A 20,751-nucleotide genomic window follows, 5' to 3' on the forward strand; every position below is an offset into this window, starting at 1 on the left:
TCGTGGCTACCTTCGATAGCTCGAGATCGAGCCCAAGTATCGACCTCGAGGTCCTCCATCGACCAATTCGAAACCAGGACAGCAGGCCCCTCGGTTTGAATACTGCCCCATTTTAGCTTGTATTTAATTGTTAAACTTCATATCCTTAGCATCATCTGCTCTAACTACTAGCATAAAAATAGATCATGTATTTTTAGAATCCTATTTACAAATTTAATTGTTGTTACCATTTTCATGGTAAAAACTAGACTAGGTTTATGATGTGCCCAAGATTGCACTTCCACATGTTTGGTTGTTTCTTTCTACTTCTAATGATTATGCTAATGTTTGCAAATGAAAAGCTAAGAGATAATTTTCTTGGTATTGTTGTTTTTGAAGTTGATAAAAGGTCTAGGGTCTTGACTTCCACCTAGGTGGTTACCTAACGGGTTGTAAACTCTAGGACAAGCCTGATTGGTCGGGGTTGTATTATGGCAATCACACACAATTACCCACTCAATACCTCTCGGTAGTTAGAGTGGTTTTGCCCAATTTGGCTTTCTCAAGTCCAAATGGGTATTGCACAAAACAAGTGATAAATGCTCAAGTCGGGTCTTACTATCTCTAGATTCAACCCTTTAATTGGGGCTATTAATTTCTTGAGTTTATCCCAATTCCTTGTTAACCAAGTTTTCCTAGACTTAGTCTCTCTTTCTCAAGTAGAGACTAAGTCAATTAGACATGAATCAATGTTTGCAACCATTAATTCTTAATTTCAAGAAAGAACTAGGTTAAATATCACTAACTCAATCACAAACAATCCCTAAATCAAACACCCATTAAGTACCCACACTAGGGATGGGTCACAACCCTAGCTAGAAATTTAGCTACTCATGGAAAATGCAGATATTAAAGAAGAAATTAAGATAAAATCCTTAATAGAAGATAGGGAAGAAAATCTAATGTTAAAATGCTAATATAATAAAAACTACTCAATTCAACCAATTTTTTTTAGAACCGGCCAGTCATGCTGATACACAAACGAAGAAGACCATGAATAGTGATTCCGTCACTATTCATCGGCCATAATTTTTGATTCCGGCAAGTTAAGATCACAATCTTAGTACCAAAAGAACACCTTTCTCGTTGTGATCAATCCCTATTTGATTTCTTCCTAAACACTTTAACCAATCGCATCAGATCTTTAATTTTATCTTGCGAGTTACTGTAGCAATGCGATTGCAAGCCTTCATGTTTCTGCTTTTGACGTGAAGTTGAAGTTTTGAAATCAACTTGGAAGTTTTGTTTTTAACTGGAATTATCAGGTTTGAGGTTAAAATTATTAACAGCTTTTAAATCACTTATCAAAAACACTGTAGCATCGTATTTCTGGTAACTGAAGAGTGTTGAAGAACAAATTTTGGACCCTTTGTTTTAATCGTGATTAACAGATTTGAAGCCAAAATCAACAACAGGTATTACAAAAAATTTTGGAGCTACTGTAGCATCGAATTAGTATAATCTGCAGCTTTTATCGTCAAAGACAGTTATACATTGTAACTGGTGCAAGAGAAATACTTTGTACTAAATTGGTGGATCAATGCTACTTCAAGATCTTTGAAGAAACAAGATTTTCCTGGGAAGTCCACTGCTATTTGACGCAGTGCTGCCATGGCCACAATGGCCAGTGGCCAGCTACCTTCAATCGATGGGCCACAGCCCCAACCAGCCCCCAACATCATACAACCATGTACGATGTTTGCTAACGTTCCAAAACTAATGGACTACGTAAAGGCAGTCAAACCCATGGCCAGTACTTCAACTACGCAAGAAAGAGTACAGATGGATTCAATAGCTCCTAGACAAGCTCAATACTTTCAAGGACAACCAATAGTCTGTTTTACGGAATCAGAAGTAGAACGTATGAACTACATTGAGGGATTGCAACAGGCAGTGGTGTGCAAATTTTCATACAGATGGCCAGATATCAATGAAATACGTCGAATTGTCCCATTACATTGTGGTATCAAAGCTGAATGCAACATAGGATATCTACGTGATAGACACATTTTGATACGATTTACACTATGGCAAGATTATGTAGATTTCTCATCAAAATGTGTGTACTATGTTAAGGATAAGCATGGGAATGAATATCAATTGAGAACACTGATTTATGATGCAAAATTCAAAGTTGGAGAAGAGACACCTAAGGTTATGGCCTGGATATCATTCCCTAATCTGCTGCCAACATACTTTGTCAGGGAATGCCTATTCTCTTTAGCTTCAGCTGTAGGTAAACCCCTTCAATTGGATTTGGCCACTATAAAGAAAACAAGACCTAGCTGTGCTCGTGTGAAAGTGCTGGTGGACCTGCTAGCTGATCTCCCAAAGAAAGTTCGAATGGACATTCTCAATGAGACAAATGGAGAGGTAAGAACTGAATGGGTAACCATATGACTACCTACCTAAGTATTGCAAAGAATGCAAATTACAAGGACATGATAGGATGGAATGTTGGAGAATTAATCCTGAACTAAGGGAAACCAAAACTGCCCAGCAACAAGAAAATGTTGAAAATGTGCAACAAGAAAACAAAAAGCATGCAAAAAATGATGCTCCTTTGATGGTCCTTACTAGTGGCAAGGTAATTGGTAATATAGGCCCTCAATGAAAGGAAGTCTGCGACAATAGGGGACTAAACAAAGGCAAACAAATTGAAGGTAATACTGCACAAGGGAAAGAAATGGTTCGTGTTAACAATGCTGCTGTAGAAAAACAAATACAATCAACCAACAAATTTGCAGTATTAGAAATTGAAAATGGCGAGTTAAATGAATATAACCAACTGGCAGTTGTGGAGAAAGTTCAAAAAACAACAGGCCACAGTGATATACAGCACAATAATTCCACAGCAATTGTGGCGATTGATTCAGAGGAGCAGGAAGTTCATGTATCGACCAAGCAGCTAGTACAAAAGATAACTTCTCCTATTTCAATCATCAAATACTGAAGCTAATAAACTGAACCACAAAGCTCCAGCATTTATTGCTACTGCAAATGGGAATCCAACAACAAAGATCAATGTAGACAATGAGAAATCAACAGCAGCTTGGGTGCAAACAGCTTTTGCTAACAATGCTATAGGTACCAACACCTCATGTAAAGACATACCATCTCAAGACACTAGGATGAATGAGACAATGGCCAAAAATTTAGTCAAGGTAAATACTGTGCATGCAGTGACAAGGCAAGAAGAGCAAATAAGCAATGACAATGAGCCGGTGGAAGACACAGATTTTGAAATGTTTAAAAGCAGTGAAACAATTAATTGGAAAGGAAGCAAGTTGTGGTTAAATCAGACTAAAGAAGATCCAGGAGAGGGTCAAATTCCAGATGGAATGGCAAGTGATGATGAGATAGGATGGGATGCAAATAATAAAGATAACCCAAGTGTAAATGAGAAAAGCAAAGGAGAGCAAACTTCTAAAAAACAGAATGCAGCTGCTGAAGACCTAAACCTAAAAAATGCAGAGCTGTGCAATGTAGATGATCCAGGAGGAACACTTGGTGATATTGAGCAGTACAAAGCAGGACAAGAAGGTCCAAGCTGTAGTAATGCAATGCCAATTGTTAGTGCAAATGCTACAAACCAACAACCAGATCCACAAGCTGCAGAGTAGGGTACTGTTACATTAAAATCTGCACATCAACAGAATGTCAGCAGTTCTGGTAACAAACATATAAATATCCTACAGAAAAAATCTGGTCTAATGGTTACAGCTAACACTAAGGAAATTGAAGGCCAAAGTAATTAGGAAATTGCAATGCTACACTAAGCATATTCATATCAGTGGCTACTGTGGGCAACGACAAACCAAGGAAAAGAGGCATCATCATATTAAAGAAGTTGAAATAGGTCATTCATCTGACAAGAAATGAAGAATTTTGAAGTTTTTTTGAAGATTCTTAAAGAGGATGTCATGGAAGTTCATACTGTTGAGATTTCAATGTTGATAAATGAGGGGCAAGATTCTAATTTTTACATTGTGTTAATATATCATTTTCTAAGCATTGTCATTTGTAATAATGTCATAGAGTGTGTTATAAACTCTATGGCGATCATAGAATATTTAATACTTTAAAGTTCCTACTTTTTACATGCTTGCTAGAAGATATAGTTTTTAATAGCCCCAATAGGATTAGTAAGGTAAGGTCCATTCCCCCTTACATGTACTCTTCCTTTGTGGTTTTGTTTGTTTGTTATTAATAAAAAACTTCTAGGCACGCCTAGTAGTATAATTTTCCAAAAAAAAAAAAACTACTCAGTTGCTCCCAACTTACAAAACTTGACCTAAATATGACAAAAAGTTCTATTTATACTAAGCTGAAAGATTTGATAAAATTGCCCCCCCCCTCCCGCCCCGGAGGTTGGGCGGTCGCACAATTATGTGTATGGTCTGCATATTTGGGATTGACTGGTCATTTGGACTTTCTACTGTTGCATAAAATTGGATTGTGGTCGCACTTCATTTAATTGTGCGTACCACACAATTTTGAGTGCGGCCACACACTTTGACTTGGAGTGGAGTTGGATTCAGTATGTGGACCACATATTTATGAGTGCAGCCGCATTTTGGACTCTTGCGGCTGCACAATAATAGTGCAGTCCACATATCTTCAATCTTCCAAAATATGGCTCTCTGATTCTCCTTTTCTGCGATCGCACAATTTTGAGTGCAGCCACACAATTATGGTGTGGTCTGCATTTCTTCATGGACCAAAATTACAACACTTTAAACTTCATCTTCTGTGGCCGCACCAGAATTGTGCGGTCCGCATGTTGTATGACAATTCTATTAATGGCTTCCTTATGTTCTGCGGCCGCACTCAATATAGTGCGGTCTGCATTGTGCTCTTTTAGCCTTGTTTTGGTCCTTGTCCAAAATTACTCCTACTTGAGTTGATTTTTATTTCTTTGGGTCATATTCCAACACTCCTACAAGAAAGGACATTTCATTAGTTTTCGGGAATAACTTTAAGAAATTTTGAGCTAAATTGAAAGTAAAAGAGTGCAAATAAGTAGTTAAAATCCCTACTTATCAGGCATCCTGCTCTATGACAGCCAAGCTCAGTTGTGCTCGAAGGCCGTCATTCAGCTGAGACTATTTGTCAGCTTTATCTTTCGCCACCAAGAGTCGGTTCTCCACCGATGCTAGCTCTACCTTCGAAGCTTCCTTCCCCGAGTCCAGTCGGTCTATCTTGCCCTTTCCACATCTTGGTCTGGGCCTTGACCTTGTCCATCTAGGACCTCAGCTAGACGATCAGATCTATCTTCTGTTGGACGATCAGATCTATCATGACTAGTTGATATTCTTATCTTTAAAGACCTTTACCTTTTCAACTATGTAGGCATGTTCCCGTTTCAAGGGTTAAGGATTTCTTACGAGTTTTTTCCAGCTCGGCTTGGAGAATCGGGGTATCTTTAAGGGCCTTTTCCTGTTGCTCACTCAAAAGCATGTACTTTTCCATCCTCTGGACCTGCTTCTTGAGCTTGAACTCGAGCTGACTAGTTTTCAAATGGTACCGAAGAAAGCTCTCATGGTGAAGCACTGAAGCATATAAACCAATAGAATTAAGTAAGAGACATCAAAGGAAAAATTAAATGATTCATAAGGGGAGTTTGAATGTGTTAGAGCCATACCAGTTCAATGCCTGATGTGCCTCGTTGAAGAGACTCGATGTGCCCACCTCATTCATCTTTGTCTGGTCCTCTTCCATCACCAAACATCAAAGGTACCAGAGCAGATAGGACCCGGGCATCCTCTGGGACTGTGAGAACAACCGTCCTCTTACGCTCAGGGTCCACACTCGGTGCGAGAAATTGCTTCACCAATCTCAAGTTTCGAACTCGGCCCGCCATCTCTAGAGGGCACGTCCTTCTTTGGGACCTCCAGGTGACCCAACTCGGGGAAATCTTCTAGTGTGGACATAAACATGCTATTGAAGAAGGAGTGGAAAGGGTCTTCTGCACATTGTGATCATTCACTTGATTTTAATTTGCACGCTTGGGCCTCTTCGAGCATGGACTCGGTATAGGAGGGCATCTCGATGATATTGATCACACCGGTTGCCTTCTTTGGGACAAGAGGGCTCGGCAGGCAAAGACGGATCTTCGTCCTCATCAAGCGGCCTAAGTTCAGTGGTCTTAGGCAGACCTACAAGAAAAAGGAGAAGTTAATGCTTTGTAAGTTAAAAGCAGGATGATAACAATTTTGGGTAGGAACTTCACCATGAGAATGTGCCTCCCATCTGCCTTTTGAAAGCTTATGCCATGCGCGCTCGGAGCAAGGAATCTGCTTACAAATCCCCTCATCAACTCCTCGAATCGAGGTATTGCATCTGGAACTTGAGCAACAGCTGCACGACCAAAAGCGCAAACGATGAGAAACAAGAAATTGAAGGGGAAGAAAACCCAAGAGGGACAATACTTACGGGATGCGTTCCACTACTTGGGTAACGGTAGAAACTCGGGGGAACTAGGTTTTCAGTCTTCACCTGAACGAACCGCCCTTGCCAATCTTTGTGTCGGTCCTTATCAATGCTCAAGAAAGGAGCCTTACTTGCTCGATGGTTAATCTTGATCAGTCCCTTTCGGTAGATTCAGGGACTGTACAAACGAAGTATATGGTTGAGGGTGAATCAATGAGACTCGGTGTTGTTCACAAATTAACGTAAGAGGATCATGATTCTCCAAAACAATGGGTGGATGCTCCCGAGACACACCTTGTATCTCTTGTAGAAAGTAAGGACTACGAGATCCATGTAGGCGAGCGTAAAGGGTAAGTATAAACACTCAAATACCCCTTCACGTAAGTGGTTATATCGTCATCAGGCTCCAAGACAACCACGTATTTACCCTCCCACTTAAGTCCGGGTAAATTTTCTTTGGTGATAGAGCATATGTGTCTTGATGCTCCCTCACCCTGGTGTTGTCGGCTAGAGGCCTTGTCGACCTTGAAGATGTCCCTAATAGAACAACCCTCACGTATAAAAAATTTCATGGGCGGATCTGGGGCTACTTAAGGGACATCGACCTCGGCATTGATCTCATCCAAGTCACACCTCTTTCAAGGTTATGAAATGGTCGATGCAATAGTAATATCCAACTAAGAGTAGGAGTCGAATTCCATAGGGAGCTATAAGAATGGGATTTAGGAGTGTATATTGCGGTGAATGAGTTTGAACTATCTTAGATTACACTTCCACAAATATGGTTGTTTTAGGTCTAAATTAAACTAAGATTGCAATACAAATAATTGAAACTAAGAAATTGTGTTTTTGTTGTTCTTTTCAAATATTATAAAAGGCCTAGGGTTATGATCTTCACCTAGGTGTTTTCCAAACGGGTTGTAAACTTTAAAGCTTATTTTATTAGTCAGGGTATATTATAGCTATCAACACTCAATTGCCCACTCAATACCTCTCGGTAAGAGAGTGATTTTTCTCAATTCCAAATGGGTATTGAACAAAATAGTTGATAAAATTCTCAAGTCAGGTCTTACTATCTTTAGGTTCAACCTTTTAATTCGGACTATCAATCTCTAGATTTCATTCCAAATTCTTGTTAGCTAAGTTTTCCTAGACTAGTTCTCTCTTTCAAAGTAGAGACCAAGTTAAATAGGCTTGAACTAATATTTGCAACCCTTTTAATTGGGACTATCAATCTCTTGATTTCATTTCAAATTCTTGTTAGCCAAGTTTTCCTAGACTAATTCTCTCTTTCTCAAGTAGAGACCAAGTCAAATAGGCATGACTAATGTTTGCAACTATTAATTCTACAATAAAAAGCGAGAAGAATGCTAAATAATAAACACCCAACCATAAACAGGCCATAAATTAAATACCCATTATGAGTTTTACAACCCGTTAGGCAAATACCTAGGTGAAGGTCATAGCCCTAGGCCTTTTACAATATTTGAAAACAACACCAAAACATAATTTCTTAGTTTTAATTATTCGTATTGCAATCTTAGTTTAAATTAGACCTAGAAACAACCAAATTAGTGGAAGTGTAATCCAAGATAGTTCAAACTCATTCACCACAATATATACCCGTAAACCCATTCATATAGCTCCTTGTGGAATTCGACCCTTACTCTGTTGGGTATTACTATTGCATCTACGGTTTCATAACCTCGAATAGAGGTGTGAATTGGACGGGATCAGTTTTGGTGCCATTGCCGGGGATCGAATTCGGGTCACCCGCGGGCCATAGATTTTGGTGTGGACTGCACATTTCCTTGTGCGGCCGCACTTTGGCCATTTCTCAGATAGGAAAACTTCAGAGAGTGTGCAATTTTAGATTCCCAATTGTATGCTCCGCACAAGAATTATGCAGCCACAGATCTCTTCCTGTTGTGGCACCCAAAATTGTGCGGCCCGCACAATAAATGTGTGCTCCATACTTTTTTCATACTTAGCCAATTTTTCTGAGCACTGTCCCTGCAAAGCACACTCATTACTGCAGCATACTTTAAAACCAATTAGCACAAAATAAGACCTATCTAAAGAAGAAGAAAAAGAAAAAAGACACATAGGTTGCCTCATGATCGGGTCCGAGCCTACACTACTATTGAGTAGAGAGGATGGTCGGTACAGTTTTAACCCAACTAGGTAGGGATCGAATCCATAGGGAGTTAATAATTGGAATTAGGTTTATATCTAAGCTAGATGCGGGTTTTCAATCTAATTACACTTCCACAAATTCTTGATTTGATTTCTACTTCTACTTCTATTCTATTGCATGCAGTATTTGAAATTAAATACAATGTTTTTGTTGCTGATTTTCAAGGGTTTAACGGGACTAGGGTAGTGACTTCCACCTAGGTGGATATCCAACGGGTAGCAAGAATTGAGAGCAATCTTGTGATTGATTGGGGTAGTAATATGGCTATCATACATGAGTACTCACTCTATACCTCTCGGTAGTTTGAGTGATTTTGCCCAATTTGCCTTTTTCAAGTCTAAATGGGTGTTCATGCAATTTAAGTGATGTTAGCTCAAGTCGGGTATTAGTATCTCTAGGTTTAACCCTTTAATTGGGGCTATCAATTTCTTGAATTTACCCCAATTCCTTGTTAGCCTAGCTTTCCTAGACTTAGTCCCTCTTTCTCAAGTAGACACTAAATCATAAAGCCATGAATCAGTGTTTGCAACCACTAATTCTATAGTTCTTGCAAGAACTAGGCTAAATATCACTAACTCATACACATTCAAGCCTTAAAATTCAGTACCCATCAAATACCCACACTAGGGTTGGGTCACAACCATAGCTATGGGTTTAGCTACTCATGGAAATAACAGAAATCAAAGATGAAATAAACATAAAATTCATAATAATAGATTAAAAGATGAAAATTTAATGTTAAGAGATAATTCTAGTACAAAATTGCCCAAAACGAAATATCCAGCCATCTCACGTACTCAGCTAAAACATAACTTAACCTAAAAATGTCAAAAAGATCTATTTATACTAAGCTAAAATTTTCGGACAAAAATACCCCTGTGGAGGTTTCGCAGCCGCGTAATTCTTTCCTCGGCCGCACTCTTGCTTTTTCGGCCGCATAATTCTGACCGCGGTCCGCGTCTTTAACTTCTGGGTCTAGTTTGAGCATGGTTTCGCGGATCGCGTAATTTGCATCGCGGTCGCGTAGGAGACTTCTATAGCCGCGTAATTCTAATGCAGACTCCACTTCTTGTTTTAGCTTGAAATGTGAACTCTCTGAACCTTAGCAACTGTGGTTCGCATAATTCTAACCGCAACCGCGGTGGTACTTTCGCGGCCGCACTTTTCTGACGCGGTCCATGTTCATGTTATAGATCAATAATCCATCTCTGTGATTCTTCATTTCGCAGACCTCGAAATAGTGTTCGCGACCGCGTTGATACTTTCGCGGCCGCACTTTTCTGACGCGGTCCGCGTTTCATATCTTTTGGCCCAGGCTTGGTTTTTGTTCAAGTTTTGACTCCTTTATGAGTTGATTATGGCTTCTTTGGCTCATTTTGAACAATCCCTGCAAGCAAGAATATTACATTAGTTTTCGGGAATACCTTCACGCATTTTTGGATTAGAACGCAGGAAAAAGAGAGCAGATAATAGGTTAAAATCCCTACTTATCAACTCCCCCAAACTTAAGCATTTTCTTGTCCTCAAGAAAATAAGGCAATTCCCACCTCCATTAAATAGAAGGATATTTCAGCTGCCTTAATGTAAATTAATCATGCATCAATTGGGACTAACAATTACCCTCAACACAAATGAATTATCAACAACACATTGTCTTGACATTTTGAGTACCATAGTTCTATTGCGACACTAGAGCATCAAGAGTTGACTTAATTTCACCAAGGAAGCTCACTCTATTATGTAGGTCATTGTGGAACCCAAACTCCTTCTCCTCTACTCTCCATAAGTAAATCTCACTTTAGAATTGTAACACTCAAAATAAGGATTGTGAAGAAGTACGCTTATCTCTCTCAAAAGAATGTCACAAATCCGGCTCTAAGTACCATAAGCTTGCCTCTTATGTAAGTCACCACTAATGTAAGCTCACTCAAGTCAGAATCATGTAGGTCTTTTGCGAGAATGTAATGAAGGCTTTTGGATCAAGGTAGGACTTATTGGCATATGATGGTTTCATCTTTCCTTAGGCACTCCATTTTCTCATTTCGGCTCTTACTTTCTTGACTCTTTGAGTCATTTTCTTCCTCCCTAGGGAAACTAGAGAGACACAGTGTCACTCTTTCTTGTTCATGATAATCATTTTTCTCCTTTTCTAATCATTCCATGCCTTTCATCGTTTTTTTCTTTGTATCCCTTCACTTTTCTATCTTATTCACTACCTTTTTGACATATTTCTCTTTGGCTTTTCTTTCTTTTCTTTTGCCTTCCCATTTTTCATTTCTTTTTGTTCTTTGTACCTTTTATCACTTTCAAATTCCTTGTCTCTCCCCCAAACTTATGATTTTGCCTCTTGTCTATCAATAATGCTAAGGAAAGATCGGGTGCCAAGAGAGGGTCATCATAGAACGGATAAAGGCTTGTAACATGGTTATTGAAAGAAAAAGGGCTTCGGTTTAAAAGAGTTGAATAGGGATATCATATTGGTAGGCTATGAAATCTTTCAAGTTTCAAATTAGATCAAGGAGAGCCTACAATCATTTCTCAAGTCGAGCTACACTTAGAATTTCGCCTAGACAAACATTCAGGGCAAGTTCTAGACTTATTGGCACAGAACATGGACTTGCAATTCAATACCTCACCTCTCAAGTTGCTGGATTGTTAAATAGACAGAGTCGAGGGCCACAACAACCCTAGCTAAGATTAAACATCACAAATGGCTCAAAGAAACCACTCGATGATTGTTTTAGTCAACACAAGAGTCTAAAGGTCACAACTAGAACTATTCTTTGCCAATCAACTTGTTTCTAACCATAAGGTCGAAGGTAAGTATGTTAGTACACCAAGTGAAGCCTGATTGAGACACTTTTATTCATTACTACTATTTACACCAAAATATAAATAAAGTGGGCTCAATCCTTTAAGAAGGTTGTCACGCCATCCATCGTTGGAAAGAGCCATCGGGTTCACACAACATCCACCTTTTGAAAGAATCGTGGCATTAAGAAAACCAAAGGCTTATTGTTAACAATAAACATAAAAGAAGAAGCTAACAACTTAAAAAGAAGATACTAAAGGAAATAAGATGCAATGCTAATAAGGGAAAATAACGAAAGAAGTTATGAAGTAAACTACGGAAATTAAATTGAATATATACAAACTTGAAGTAAAGCAAATATATACATGAATGAAAATAAATATATACATCAAATGGTAAAAATATATACATACCAATTGTAAAAATAACGAAGATATACATACCAAAAGTAAAATAACGAATATATACATACCAAAAGTGAAAATAAAGATAAATAACGATAAAGAAAAATAGTGTACTAGCTATTACATGACAAATGTCATAAATCAAAATGGACCACCCCCCAAATGAAAGATAACATTGTCCTTAATGCTAATAATCAAATAAGAACTGGGAAAAGGGGTAGAAAGTAAAGAAAACTCCCTATGTGGCCTCTGTCTACATTGGGTCCTCCACGTGAACAGTGTCCTCAACATCTTCTAGTTTTATCTCCTAATCCTCTGACTGGGGGACTACAAGGTTGCTGAGTATCTGAATCAGCTCCTCAGCAGTGTGTGATGCTGCAGTTGGCTCCTCAGACTGGCTGGCAGCTGTCCCTAGTGCCTCGGGATCTACTGCATGTGCTGCTGGGACTGTGTCATCCATGAGAAGGTCCATAGCCAAATCTCCCGCATGTGCAATCTTCTCAACCTCCTTGGCCAACTTCCTAACTGACTCCGTTTGAGTCTTTTTCAGCTTCCTCACCTGCTTCCCCAAATCCTTGATCACCTTCCTATGTGTATCAAGAGTCTTCTTGATCTTCTTCTAGTTATCTAGAATTTTCTTCTGGTTGTCCAAAATCTTCTTCAATGAGTCCTCCACTGATGAAGGTACCTGAAGCTCTGCTGGGACTCAAGACCGTGCTACCACTGCACTGGATATGGCAATCAGCTTTGCGGTAGCTACCTATATCTAGTTGTTGAGACTGAACAGTGTCTGGGAAACCCTCAGTGTAGTCCAAGGGTAGGTTAAAGATGATGTCACTAACAGTGGCACTGAAGATGGAGGAGGCATAGCTGCTACTCAGGCAGAAGTACCAGTGGCTCTGGAGGGCTCGACAACTGATCCTATGGCCACTACCCCTGGCTCTTAAGACTGGCCAGTGGAGGTAGTGGCTTTACCCTTGAATTTAGGGTTGTCTAGTCCCTGGAGGTGATATCATGAGAAAGGCTTATTATCTTTCACCTCCACATCAAAGTGTCTCGGCTCAAACCCTGGGTCTTTAAGTACTCAGTCAGGAAGTTAGGGTAGGGATAAGATCTTTCTCTTTTCTGCACTGTGTTGGAGATGTTGTAGGACATCAAATTTCCTACATCAATAGGATATCCTTCCATGATAGAAGCTACCAACAGTGCTCAGGAAAGTGGAAGGACATGGTCATGCTGGCAAGGGTCAAGGCGGCTGCACACGAATGTTTGCCACCCTTTTGCTTCATAGCTAAGGGTGTTTCTGAGGATTGGCACTCCCGTTGTGAGCCATACAGGTGTTTACCCCGGAATAGAAAGTATCTCAGCTAGCCAAGGGTGAACTGTCTCACCCAAGGCTAGCTTCTCCAGGTATTGCACTGACTCAACCTCTTCGAACCCTGCATATTTGTTCAGTGCTTGCCCATCAAACCGGAGTTTCAAGTTCCGGACCTTCTTCACTTTTGTACCTTTTTTTTGTGGGAAACATTGTATAGAATTCCTTAACGAGGTATTCATTGGCATCTAGTATAAGGCCGGAGAACCAGGTCCACCCTTTTCTCTCTGAGAATTGTCTTAGAATATTTGGATTGTACTGGCTCAAGTCTTTGGTTATGAATTGTCGCTCAAGTGTGAGCGACCTTTGGGCCACCATTCCCGGAATTTGGAGTATTCCTTCTCAGTGACAAACCTATCAGCCCAGACCTCCAGCCTCTGTGATCAATCCAGACCTCCCACAATTGTATCACCCCCTCTCTCGTTATCTAGAACTTCATCATCAGCATCTAAATTGATTGGAGTTGGGGGAGCATGTGCGGAAGAGGATTCAGAATCTTCACTACCCTTTTCCGAGCCCTCGGATGAACCCTCAGATGAACCCTCAGAGGAGGTGGGATCATCAACTAAATGAAGTCTCCCCGGGAATTGTGTGGGGATATGTGTTGGCATCGAGTCTCCTTCATAAGCTTTCCGGGATGGGACATACTCACGGGTCTCAGAATGGTCCACAGCTCTATTCGTAACTTTAATGGAGGCTCTTAAATTGCTGATAGACTTTTGAACTGCTAAAGGTAGCTTGCTCTTGCCTTTACCCCTGCCTCGGGAGGGTTCTTCCCTCCCTTTGGAAGTATCACCTCTACCTCAGGAACGTATCATTGTATCCAACATACAAGTAGTGAAAGATAGTTAGAATAGGGGTTCAATCATGTGTTAAAACAGTACAGATAAAATGAAAACACTGCTCCTCAGAACTGGGCACCTCGGACCGTGTAAAAGTGAACGCAGACAACCGCGTAAAAGTGAACACGGCCGTGAAGAGTTCAGGCTCAGACCAGTAACTCTTTGAACTTGATCAAATACGGACCGTGAAAAATAGGATGCGGCCGCGAATGACCCATCGCAGACCGCATAAAGGTAAATGCGGTCGCGAAGACAAATGATAAACTCTCTGAAGTTTCAAAGCGCGAACTGCAAAAATGTTGATGCGGCCGTGAAGACCTATCGTGGACCGCAGAAAAGTGCCCACTGCCACAAAAGTTAAAGAACCGTCAATGCTTTGAACTTTGGGTCTCGCGGACTGCGTAGTTTTGGACACGGCCGCATACCCTATTGCGGACCGCAAAAATTGACCGCGACTGCGAAATTCAAATGAAATTGGCACTGAAGAACACTGATAACGAGGGTTTTCACTAATTATGCAAAAATTATAGCAATTAACCATGCAAAGTTACTAACCTCAGCCCCCATTAGGCATACACACACTACTCACATGTATTTAAGAAACAATTAAGCATTAATTTGACATTATGGCATGCATTTAACCCTAAATAAAAAAGCAAAATTAAAACAAAGAGAAAAGAAAAGAAAAAAGATAAAATCAAATCATTGAAATGAATCATACAAGTTGTGAAAAGTAGCAAGAAATCACACTTGATGAATGAGATTGAAAGCAAGAAGACTGCACTGTGTTTTAGGCGTGTGTGAGAAATCAGGGTATGTGAAGTGTAAATGGCATGAAAAAGTTCTATTTATACTTTTACCCTAGAGAGAAACCAACTTACCCGAGTGCGGCCGCGTTACCTTTTTGCAGCTCAGTTGGGCGCGGTCGCAAAATATTGACAGTGGCCACACAAATTTTGCGGACCATGAAATTATGAACATGGCCATGAAGTCTTATGGATTTTGAACATGTCAACATTAGAGAGTTGGCAATTTCCATCTTTCAGCTGCACGGTCCGCGTCAGATTTGTGCGGTCGCGAAGTTCTTGTGCGGTCCGCATAATTTTGGGCGTGGTCCGCAAAATTTCACCACTTAGCCAAATTTTCCATGTCAATCTCTTGCAATGCACAACTAATTCCTACACATACTTCACAACCAGTTATCCAAAACAATGCCTAATCTAAGAAGAAAATCAAAAGAAAGAAAAACACATGGGTTGCCTCCCAAGAAGCACCTGAGTTAACGTCACGGTACGACGCATATTACTATCATTCACTTGAAATGGATCAATGCCACAACATGGCCATCATCAACCTTACCGAGGTAGTGCTTCACTCAGTGCCCATTGACTCTAAAGATCTCACCATTCTAGTTTTTCAAATCTAGAGCACCAAAGGAGTCATATGCACCACTTTAAAGGGACCACTCCATTTTGACTTTAGCTTTCCCGGAAACATCTGTAACCGAGAGTTGAATAAGAGAACAAGGGCACCTTCATTGAATTCTTTATTCCGGATATACTTATTATGTAGTTACTTAATCTTGTCCTTATATAAGGACGAACTGGAGTAAGCATAGAATCAGAACTCATCAAGTTTATTTAATTGCTCCACCTGAAGATTGGCAGCTACAGCCCACTCTAGGTTCAACTTCTTTAACGCACACATGGCCTTATGCGCTAATTCCACCAGGAGGTGATATGCTTTCCTAAACACCAACCAATACAGATACATATCAATTGGAGTCTTGTAAGCTGTTCTATAGGCCCATAAAGCATCGTCAAGTTTCCTTGACCAATCAATCTGGTTTGCATTGACAGTCTTGGATAGAATATTCTTGATCTCCCTGTTGGAGACTTCAACCTGTCCACTTGCCTGGGGGTGATAGGGGGTTGACACCTTGTGAGTGACACCATACTTGGTGAGTAAAGTGTCAAAGGCTTTGTTGCAAAATGAGAACTCACATCACTAATGATGGCCATTGGTGTGCCGAACCTTGTGAATATATTTTTCTTCAAGAAAGCCACCACACTCCGTGCTTCATTGTTGGGCAAAGCCACCATTTCAACCCATTTGGAAACGTAATCCACAGCAACAAGAATATAGGTGTTCCCACACAAACTCACAAATGGACCCATAAAGTCAATGCCCCATACATAAAAAATATTAATCTCAAGGACGCTGGTGAGAGGCATCTCATTCTTCTTGGAAATCTCACCAGCTCTTTGTCAATCATTACACCGCTTAACACGCTCGCTAGCATCTTTGTACAAGGTTGTCAAATCTCCTTTTTACCCGAGGGGGATAGGGAATTTTTCCAATTGAAGTGACATAAATCGAAATGGGATTATTTATTTATTTCAGAGTCGCCACTTGGGATATTTATGGTGTCCCAAGTCACCAGTTTATTTTAAATCCCAAATCGAGGAAAATTGACTCTATTTTTGGTTCGAAAACACATAAGACCGGGTAAGGAATTCTGTTAACCCAGGAGAAGGTGTTAGGCATTCCCGGGTTCCGTGGTTTTATCACGGTCGCTCAACTATTAATAATTGTCCTATTATCTGATTTATTACATGTTTTAAACCTATTGTGCATTTTTTACTTTATAACCGCTTTTATTTATTTATGGAATTATTTTCTTGAACAAGTTAAGATTGTCGTATACTTACCGTTTTGGAACACATTGTAAACCACGCTACATGAAATGCACTCACAATTTGCAACATGTTTATTTTATTATTATTCATAGTTATTATGATCGGGTCACAGGAAATGCACAACTGAATTTGGAAATTATGTATCGTAACTATGTCACGGAAACCGTACCCATATTCACGATTGTTCATTATTAATCGCGCCTAAAACAAGCTACAATTGTTAGCTCACTCAAATATTTGAGATACATTGTGGGGCATACTAGTTATAGATATCACTTTGTAGATGAAGTATACAATTTTGATAACAATAACTCATTTGGGCTTCTAACCGAACTTATCTTACTATTATTAAAACTCAAACACTGACATGTCCCAAATCATTCATTCAACAATAAATTCATGTCTAAACTGGTACAAACAAGTTGGCACCGAACAGCTACAAAATGAAGAAATAAAGGAAAAACTAGTAAATAAACTAAGGAGAATGGATCCAAATATGATAAGAGTTGTTATTATCTCACTTACCTACTCAAAGTTGATCATTAATTAGTTAAGTAAAGTTTAGCTAGTTACTGCTTTAGGTGAAAGAAAAGGAAATGGAATGTCATCTCTAGATAGCAATTCCACATTACACCATTTTTGATAACATTCCTTCCCTGACCAACTCGATTTGCAATATCAAGAAAAGGAAAACTCATAGGGTAGAGTAGCTAGAATGTGATTTCTTCAGTTTTGGGGTAGAGTTTACCAATCTTGATTAATAGGAATACTAACAGAACACTTCTTCCTTTTAGATAAAACTCTTAAGCGCAACAGTCTATTTTTTTTTTAACATCAAATATCGAAAACTCTAAGCCAAACAATCGTAGATCTCTTATCATAGCAATGTCAAACTTTGATTTATCAAAACACAAGGATAAGACTTATATTTCAGTTGGTAAATGTCAAAACAAAGCAACATGTGTTTAATGAAGAAATATTCGAACATGAATTCAAACTAAACACATGGGATTTATCACAATTTCAGTTGCAGAATCAATTTGTGACGACCCGATCAGTCGTCTTATGAGGTACCATTCCGTTTTCCCTATTTAAGCTTCTTTATGCTTTGTTTATCCGTGTTATGTGATATCAAGTTGGTCGGATCGAATCCGGAAAGAATTTGGTAAGGTTTGAGACACTTAGTCTCTTTTGAGGGAGCTTAAGTTGGAAAAGTCAACCGAATGTTGACTTATGTGTTACAGGGCTTATAAGTGAATTCCGAAGGTTCGGTTAGCTTCGGGAGGTGATTTGTGACTTAGGAGTGTGATCGGAATGAGTTTTGGAGGTTCAGAGTAGATTTAGGCTTGAATTGGTGAAGTTGATATTTTGGCAATTTCTGGTCGATAGGCGAGATTTTGATACAGGGTTTGGAATGTAATTCTGAGAGTTGCAGTAGTTCTGTTGCGTCATTTGGGATGTTTGTGCAAAATTTCAGGTTATTCGAACGTGGTTTGGTTTGGATTTTGATCAAAAGCGTAATTCAGAAGATTTTAGAAAGCTTGGGTTGAATCCGATGTGTTTTGAGTGATTTGATGTTGTTTGAGATGTTTTGGTGATATGAACAAGTTTTAATAAGGTATTAGGATCTGTTCGTGCCTTTGGTTGAGGTCCCGGGGGCCTCAGGCGAGTTTTGAGGGGTTGAACGAATCATTTTGGAGTTAAGTAAATTGCAGGAAATTTGTTCAGCTATTGCAGGGATTTTACCCTTCGTGTTCGCGAGTGGACCCTCACTTTCACGAAGAGTCAGTTGGGGAAGGCAAAGATTAAGCCTTCGTGATCGCGGTGGGAGCTCCGCGTTCGCAAAGGGCTGAGGATTGGTGCATCGCGTTCGCAGGATAGGTGTCACGTTCGCATAGAAGGAATGGTGAGGTTGAGCTTCAGTGGATTTAACTCATCGCGTTTGCGGAGGTCTGCCTAGGTAAAGAATCGTGTTCGCGATGGCCATGTCACATTCGCGAAAGAGAATATTGGTCAAAGTTATTTTTGTGCTTCACGAACGCAAGGCTTTGATCGCGTTCGCAAAGAAGGAATTTATGCCTGGGCAGAAGGTTTTAAAACTTGTCTTGTCAGCGAGGATTGGGTTTATTTCCTCCATAGTTTGTCATTTTGGGAGATTTTTGAAGGAGATTGAAGAGGGATTCAAGGGAAATCGGTTGGAGGTAAGATTCTTGGATTTAAAACTCGATTATTATGTGAATTCCACCTAGAAAATTATGAAAATTAAGCTAAAAATTGAAGAACTAGGGCTTGGAAATTTGAACTTTTGATTGGGGATTTGGAGGACCATTTAGGGTCGGATTTGAGAACTTTTGATATGTATGAACTCGTGGGGAGATAAGGAATCTATTAGTGTAAAAATTACTGAATTTCGAGACGTCGTCCCGAGGGTTAGGTTGTGGTAATTTCAGGATTTGTGCCCTTTGTTGATTGTTTTTGCTTGGGCTTTGTTCCCTTAGCATATTTTGACATCCTCATTCTGATTTTGGATAGTTTTGACGCGTGTGGAGGCCGATTCGAGGGGCAAAGGCGTCGCGAGGGGCGAACTTCTATTTGTTTACTTTACATTAATTACCTGTCAATTACTTGTTTACTTGTTGAAATAGGATTTTTCTTGATTTTTCATTGGTTTACTACTTTTAAATGATTTTACTGCTCCATTATAGAATACCTTGTGCCCTACATGTTTTCTTACTTTTAGTCATTATTTACATTTGTTACTCACTGAGTTGAAGTACTCACTTTACTCCCTGCACCCCGTGTGTAGTTTCAGGCATAGTTGGTTCCGCTCCCGAGTGCTGATTCCTCTAGCTTCAGGCGGGCTTTCGAGGATTACAAGGTAGCTATTGAGGTCTGTAGCCCCGTGTCTCTCCTCCATTATTGCTACTATTTCCTTTCAGACAGTTGTACTAGTTATGGATTCAGCAGAATTGTATTAGGACTTATCGATGCTCATGACTAGTGACACCCCGATTAGGGTTGTGTTGGGTTTTACTTCCACATTTTATTGATATTATCTGCTACTTCATATTATTAATCATGGTTTAGGCTATTTTATTGTTGTTTAACTGTTTAACGTTGAATTGGGAATAGTTGGCTGGCCTTGTCTTCACGAGAGGCGCCATCACGACTAGGTTTGGGTTAGGGTGGTGACAAGTTGGTATCAGAGCTTAGGTTACATAGGTCTTACGAGTCATGAGCTGGTTTAGTAGAGTCTCGCGGATATGTACGGAGATATCTGTATTTATCCTTGAGAGGCTGCAAAATCTTTAGGAAACAAAACTTCATATTCTTGAAATTTTTGTCGTGCGAAATTGTTGATCAGAGTACTAAACTTCTATTATTCTATTCTCTCACAGATAGTGAGGACACGCGCTACTGGTCGGGGTAGAAAACCCCCAGTACCACCAGTTGTGGCCACCAGAGGCCAAGGACACGGGCATGGTCGTGGTAGAGGTAGAGCAGTGAGGGCAACACCTGTAGATCTACTAGTTGCCCCAGCTCAGGATCAGGCTCTAGCTATGGATGCTCCAGCAACACCAGTTCAGGCACCAGCTATGCCCATCTTGATTCCGAGTCTTCAGGAGGCCTTGGCACATATCTTATCAGTTTGCACTGGCCTAACTCATACGGTTTCAGCCACTACAGCCGCAGCTACTTCTCAGGACGGGGGAGGCAATCAGACTCCCGCCGCTCGCACACCTGAGCAAGTCGTGCAGGGACTTCATACACTGGGGCACATCCAGCCCAGCCGGTTGCAGCTGCTCAGGACTATGTAGTTCCTGTCATGCCGGAGGATGAGCAGCGTAGGTTGGAGAGGTTTGTTAGATTGCAGCCTCCGACCTTCAGTGGTGCAGAGGGCGAGGATGCCCAGGGCTTTTCGGATAAGTGTCAGAGGATGCTTTGTACTGC

Source organism: Nicotiana tabacum, chromosome 10 (assembly GCF_000715075.1).
Source record: "Nicotiana tabacum cultivar K326 chromosome 10, ASM71507v2, whole genome shotgun sequence".
Lineage (NCBI taxonomy): Eukaryota > Viridiplantae > Streptophyta > Magnoliopsida > Solanales > Solanaceae > Nicotiana > Nicotiana tabacum.